This window comes from Phyllostomus discolor, chromosome 12 (genome assembly GCF_004126475.2).
Source record: "Phyllostomus discolor isolate MPI-MPIP mPhyDis1 chromosome 12, mPhyDis1.pri.v3, whole genome shotgun sequence".
Classification (NCBI taxonomy): Eukaryota; Metazoa; Chordata; class Mammalia; order Chiroptera; family Phyllostomidae; genus Phyllostomus; species Phyllostomus discolor.
In genome coordinates, this window is record NC_040914.2 from 16,078,103 (window position 1) to 16,085,452 (window position 7,350).

The 7,350-nt window shown below is 39.3% G+C and overlaps 1 protein-coding gene across 1 annotated transcript in view; it reads right to left on the bottom strand.

Annotated features, from left to right (window-relative positions):
- Positions 1-1,427, bottom strand: part of LOC114511443 (zinc finger protein 112) — a 64,231-nt gene extending 62,804 nt beyond the window's left edge. The window contains exon 1 of the mRNA XM_028530138.2: positions 104-1,427. The gene's annotated coding sequence lies outside the window, so the exon portion shown is untranslated. The remainder of the gene's footprint in view (positions 1-103) is intronic.
- Positions 1,428-7,350: the final 5,923 nt, after the last annotated feature.

Below are 7,350 nucleotides of genomic sequence, written 5' to 3' on the forward strand. Positions count from 1 at the left end.
CACATACACACATGTGCCTGCCTGAAGAAAGTGACATAGCCCAGTACTTGGCACACGGATAATCTCCAACAAACTATTGTTATTCATTCATCTGAGCACTAACCTATGGACACAGGCATCCGTCCATTTAATGAATACCTTCAGTCTCTTAACTATGTCTTGGCCTCAGTAACAAACACTGGGGACACGGCAGTAAATAACTGGACATGGTACATGTTTTATGGTACTTGTATTCTGGTGGGTACACAAATCTACAAACACACTGATCTTTGCTTACAAAACGGGCAATGAAGAAAATAAAACATGTGATAACTTCTTGTTCACCAGCCAGAACGTTAAGTTCTCTCGGACAGAACAGAGGTGGCAAGTGCCGGCGGGGCAACCTTAAAGCAAGTTGTCACCTACTGTCTCTAAGACCTGCACAAAGATAAATGAGCTGTGCGAAGATCTGGGAAGAGCGCAGAGGGAACAGCAAGGGCAAAGGCCCTGACTTGTGGTTATAACACCTCCTGGCCAAGTGACATTTGTTAACTTCTTAACTTTTCTAAGTCTCAGGCTTCTTATCTGTAACATAAGACTAATAATATCTAACTTACAATGTTGCTGAGCAAATTAAATGTATTTACTCATTCAGATATTTTCTGAGAGACTACTATATGCCAGGCACTGTTCCAGGTACTAAAAATACAGCAGTGAATGCCCTCGGCGTAATAACTGGCATATAATATGCATTTTATGCACATACCGTAAACAGCAATCATGTCTCCCCTGTACCTAGCACTGCCCTGAAACACAGTAAGCTGAGTGATATACTGACCAAATGAACCCCTAGTAGGTGCCAGGAAGAGAGTACAGTAGATGACACTGGGAAATTCCTCAACCTTAGAAGAAACTCATTTCTGGGAGAAGGCACCTATTATGGCAAAGTGGCGTGAACGGGAGTTTGTCAAAACCACGGGATAAAGAATGAGGTCAGGAGAGCAGGCCTGGTTTGGAGACAGACCTGGCACTGCCATAAAACAAGAAAAAATAACCAAAGATCCCAGAGATCTTTAAAGAGGAAAAACAGGGCATATACATAAGCACGGTTCAAAAAGAAACCCCAGTCCAGCGGGCGGCTACCATGAGAAAATTCAAGATATTATCGATCCGCGCCTGCCTGAACAGGAGGCTCCCAAACAGAAAGATTTCCGTTTCAAAGCCGGAGCAGCCAGTCTGGAGCTGTCCCTTTTAAGCCTGAGGGGTTCCACGTGGTGCCGGCCCCAGCCCCACCCCTCGCCCCAACCCAGGACGCTCTGTGACCCGCCTCCTCAAACCCTTCCATCGCCAGGCCGAGCTCAGAGCCTTCAACACACGCCGCCCCTTTCTTCCCACGTCCTAAACATCCAACGCCTGTTCCCGCAGCCCGAACGAAGACCTCCCAGAAGACTCACGTCCTTTAGCCGGCTCACAAGCGCACAGGAAATTACGGCAGTGGTGCGCCCCCAGAAGCGGAAGTGGGCGCCTTGAGAGGGTGCGGACTACAACTCCCAGAACCCCATTCGGTGCCGGGACGGATTTAGGTGACGAGGGTGATTTAAAGAAGCGCCCAAGTGGAGCTCTGCTCTCAGCGACCAGTGCGGGGTTGCGAGTTTAGGGAGTGTACCCTGGGAGGTCGGGAGACACGTGAATTTTCGGCACTCAACTTTGGGACATTGCTACACCTTTCTTTTCTTTCGTTAAAAAAATGTGATTACTTAGTATTAACGTGTTCATGTTGTATAAAATCTGACTATTCTCAGCCAAATACATAATCCCATCACCAGGAGATATATAAAACACTTGATGTTTTGGTACAAGTTGGTTACACTATTTTTTTTTTTACTTCCAAAAGTAGTGCATAGTCAATGTTAAAAGTAAGGAAAAAAGAAAAGAAAAAAGAATGTTAAGGAAAGGAAAATTTGAGAAGAGTGAAATGAAAAGCCTTCTATAATTCTAGCACCCAGAAAAAAACATCAATAGTTCCTTGGCCAATGTAGTTCTTCTATGTGAGTAAGTATGTATTCAAAAAAAATGTTTCCCACACAACTGTCATCCCAATATTTGGAACGGTTTGTTTTTTTCTCTCACTTCCATATCATTAATAAGGAAATCATTTTAAGTGGTAGCTTCGGATTCTGTAGTTTTAGATACTTTACCACATAGTCCACCAATGAAGTTATATTTCCAATCTTGGTGCATCATCAAAATCAGAAACAATTATTGTCTTTAATTTCTTCCAATTTGACAGACCAAGTATGCTATCACATTATTGCATAATACAATACAGAGGGGACTAGGCCATAAAATGAAGCATTTCGTGTAGACAGCAAAGTGGGAACATAAAATGAAAGCGGCCCTCAGTGATCTTGTTAAATCGCTCCACTGACCAAATATGGAGCAAGTTTTTCTGAAAATTGTGGGTGAAAGCATTCCTTCTGCTACAGACACGTGCAGTGTTGGCCTTGATATAGTCTCTGTAACATCTTTACAGATTTGTTTCTGAATATAATGTCAGAGTGAACAGTATTTTCAAGGATGACAAATGTGGTAAGAATTATGTCATGGAAACAAGCATGAATCCCCTAATGTTGACACTCTGGGTGTCTGATTTTGTTTTCTTCCATGTGTGTGAGGTGTCCAAGCCATCAGAACACAAACGCTGACAGATCTTTGCCTCCCCCAAACTGTGACCTTCATGGCCTTTAAAGACACTTCGGGGATGGTGCTGGCTCCTTAAAATTAATCTGCTGAGTTAGAAGCATAGTCATCCAAGTACACAACTATGATAATTATCAAGAACAGTGATTTTCACTTTTCATCTCATGGCACACATACACTAATTACTAAACTTCTGCAGCACACCAAAAGATATATATATTTTTTGATGATCCGACCAAAAAATAGGTATAATTTTGATTCATTCACACAGGACAGCTACTGTGTTGGCTGTTGCCATTTTTTAAAGTTGACAGTCTAAGCCAGGGGTGTCAAACTCATTTTCACAAATGGTCAAATGTAATTTCAACTCCTTAACAGTTAAGGAGTAGTTACATTTATACAGTCCTAAAATTATTTCGGCCCTTTAAAGGCAACTGTGAGGGTGACGTGGCTCCCAGTGAAAATGAGTCTGACACTCCTGAGCTACAGGAAAAAGATCAGAGCCCCTGAATAAACAGTCAAGTATTGCCTGTATTAAAAATTCTTGTGGTACACTGGTTGGAAATTGCTGATCTGGCCCTGGCTGGCATAGCTCAGTGGTTGAGTGCTGGTCTGTGAGTCAAAGAGTCCCTGGCTGATTCCCAGTCAAGGCACATGCCTGGATTGCAGGCCAGGCGCCTAGTAGGGGGCTGGAGAGAGACAACCACATATTGGTGTTTCTCTCCTGCTCTTTCTCCCTCCCCTCCTCTCTCTAAAAAAGTAAATAAATAAAATCTTTTTAAAGAAGAAAAGAAAATTGCTGATCTAGATATTTTATTCTGCTGCATTAAAGCTATTACTAATATTATTATTAATAATGCTATTATTCTATATATATTATGCTATATTGTTGAGTGATATATATTTTATGTATAATACACAATTTATATGTCTATGTACTCTGGCTATGAGTCTTGTCTGATACATATTTTCAAATATAAGCTATCACTATGTAGCTCATTTTATCATCTTGTAGTAGTGCCTCTCGATGAGCAGAAGTTCTTAATTAATCTTTTTGCCATTTAGTTTTGTAAATGGAGTGAGGTAGGACTCGGAAGAGTTTTCCACAAGAATACCCAATTGTTTCTTTTATTGACTCAAATTCAGGTGATCATGTATATGAATTCTCCATTCTGTCTCACTCATCAATTTGTCTATCTTGGGATAATATTATATTCTTTTTTTCTCTTTTTTTTCAATGTGTGGTTGCCTCTCACTTGACCCCCACTGGGGACCTGGCCCACAACCCAGGCATGTGCCCTGACTGGGAATCAAACCAGTGACCCTTTGGATTGAAGGCCAGTGCTCAATCCACTGAGCCACACCAGCAAGGGCAATATTATAGTATTTTAATGTTAATAGATTTGAGATAGGTCCTGTTATCTGTTACTGTAAGTTCTCCAGCTTCATTCCTTTTTCTCAACATTTCTTTGACTAATGTTGGTGGCCCTTTTCTTTTCTACATAATTTTTTTAAAAATTATTTTATTGTTCAAGTACAGTTGTTTGCATTTATCCCCCCCACCCCTCCATATAATTTTTTGAATCAGCTTGTCCATTTCTACCAAATCTCTACTGATATTCAAATGCTTTGAACCTCAAGATTCATTTGTCAAGAATTGATATCTGTGAACCAAAGCATCGCAGGTTCAATTCCCAGTCAGGGCACATGCCTGGGTTACAGGCCACGGCCCCTAGCAACAGCACATTGATGTTTCTCTCTCTCTCTCTCTCTCTCTCCTTTCTCCCACCCTCCCTTCCCTCTCTAAAAATAAATAAATAAAATCTTAAAAATAAGAAAAAATATATATATTAAAAAAGAATTGATATCTTACAATATTGATTCTTTGGTTTCATGAACATGGTATTTACTCCAGTCATCTTTATATTTGTTTCAATAATTTTAGTTTTCAATGTAGAGGTCTTACAGTGTAAGACTTCTACACAATGTGCATTAGATTTATTCTAAGGTATGTGAGGTTTTGTGCTATAATTGTTTTTTAAAATCTATTTCCATTTGTTTATTGCTGCTATTTAGATTATGAATGATTTTGTGCAATTTTAGTGATATTCACTGGCTAAATTCACTTCTAAATTCTCAGAATTTTTGTAGATTCTTTGACTTCTTGCAAGCAAACAACCACATTGTCTATGAATTTGTTTCTCCTTCCAATAATTATGCCTTTCATTTTTATTACATATGAATAGTTGCTTCATAGAAGGAAATTTGAGGTTTTTCTTCACTTTTAATACTTTGGAACAACTTGGAGTCTTGGTCTGTGGGAGAAGACGTGAGGTCCATGCTGGGCAAAAAAATAAGGCACAAAGAGAACTAGTGGGCATACCCTGGACACATTAAACCTTGTTAATACCCCAAACTCCATGTACAGGGTCAGTTGGACTGACAAAGAAGACAGAATTGGGACAGATGCTGGTCCTATGACTACTGAGGAGACGACCATCAGGGATCCCAGGAGTCCTCTGTAAGCAGCTGATATGCAAACACAGTGGCTCCATTTGAACCTGATGTTGTGCTGGCTCTGAAGGAGACCCCACATCTCAGCAGGTTTCGCCAGGCTATTATTCCTCACAGAGCTTGTGACAGAGTCTGGCTGGGTCCAGCATGAGAAAGATTCCTGGAGGTCTCTGGATTTACCCTTGCTGACCCATAACACGAGGGAAGAGGGCATGGACATAGGCAGGACAATCACTAAAGATATGAAATGAGGTAGGAAGCCAGCTTCATTTTTCCCCAATTGGCCAACCTGTGGTATCATTTCTTGATGAGTCCTCTCATAAATCCCTCCTCATTCTTTCTTCAGAGTCGCTGAACTATCTTGGAAATTTTATATGATCTCACTGTACTTATGGATTAATTTTGGAAAAGCAGCTACCCTATATAAATGAGATTTATTATACAAGAACAGTTGGGGTATTCAAGTCTTCTTTATATCCCTCAATTATTTCAAGTTTTATTCACATAAATCAAATTTATTCCTAGGTATTTTACCTTTGTTGATATTATAAATTTGATCTTTACTATCATATTTTTTAACTGCCTAGTTTTTGCCAGAATAAAAATCCATTTGTTTTTATTAGAAAAAAATCTTTTTAAAAAAGATTTATTTACTTTTAGAGAGGGAGGAAAAGAGGGAGAAAGAGAGGGAGAGAAACTTTGATGTTTTAGAGATACATCAATCGGTTGCCTCTTGCACACTCCTAACTGGGGACCTGGACCACAAACCAGGCATGTGCCCTGACCAGGAATCGAACTGGTGACCTTTTGGTTTGCAGGCCAGCACTCAATCCACTGATCCACACCAGCCAGAGAGAAAAAATTCTTTAATTTAATACAATTAAATTTAAGAAAAACTACTACTTGGTTTTTCTTGTTCTTTTTTTTCTTATAGTTGACATACAATATTATATTAGTTTTTGGTGTACAACATAATGACTAGACATTTATATACCTTACTAAGTGATCAGAATGAGTCCAGTACCCACTTGACACCATACCTAGTTATTATAATATTATTTTATAAATTTTAAATCATTTTTTAATTTTTCAATTACAGTTGACATATAATATTAGTTTCAGTGTACACCCCAGTGATTAGACATTGTATAACATACTAGGTGATCATCCTGATAATTCTCATAACCATCTGATGCCACACATAGTTATTAGAATATTACCAACTATAGTCCCTATGCTGTACTTTACATCCCCATGACTATTCTGTAACAACCTATTTGTACTTCTTAATCCCTTCACCTTTTTTGCCCAACCTCTTAACCCCTCCTATCAGGCAACCATTAAAATGTTCTCTGTATCTATGAGTCTGTTTCTGTTCTGCTTGTTTGTTTGTTTGTTTGTTTATCTATCTATCTATTTTTATTTATTGTTAAATTGTTAGTCGATATTTATTTATCACCATTTTATTGTTCATATCTTTCTTCTTCTTCTTCTTCTTCTTCCTTCTTCCTTCTTCTTCAAGACCCTGTACCATTTCATGTAATACTGGTTTGATGGTGATGAACTCCGTTAGCTTTTTCTTGTCTGGAAAACTATTTATCTGTCCTTCAATTTTTTATTGTATTTTTTAAAAGATTTTATTATTTATTTTTAGAGAGAGGAGAAAGGAGAGAGAAAGAGAGGGAGAGAATATCTGTGTGAGAGATACATCAATTGGTTGCCTACTATGTGCCCCCAAGGGATCCTGGCCTGCAACTGAGGCATGTGACCTGACTGAGAATTGATCCAGCGACCCTTCAGGTCATAGGCCGGCACTCAGTCCACTGAGCCACACCAGTCAGGGCTGCCCTTCAATTAAAAAAAATATTGATTTTAGAGAGAGAGAGAGAGAAGTATTGATTAGTTGTTCCACTTACTTATGCATTCAGTGGCTTATTCTTGTTTGTGTGCTGACTGGGAGTCAACCCCACGACCTTGGTATATCAGGACAACATTCTAACCAACTGAGCTGCCTGGCCATGGCCTGTCTTTGACTCTATATTCCTTGCCAATCCCTCTGGCCTGCAAAGTTTCTGTTGAGAAATCAGCCAAAAGTTTTATTGAAGCTCCCTTGTAGGTAACTAACTGCTTTTCTCTCACTTCTTTTAAGATAATCTC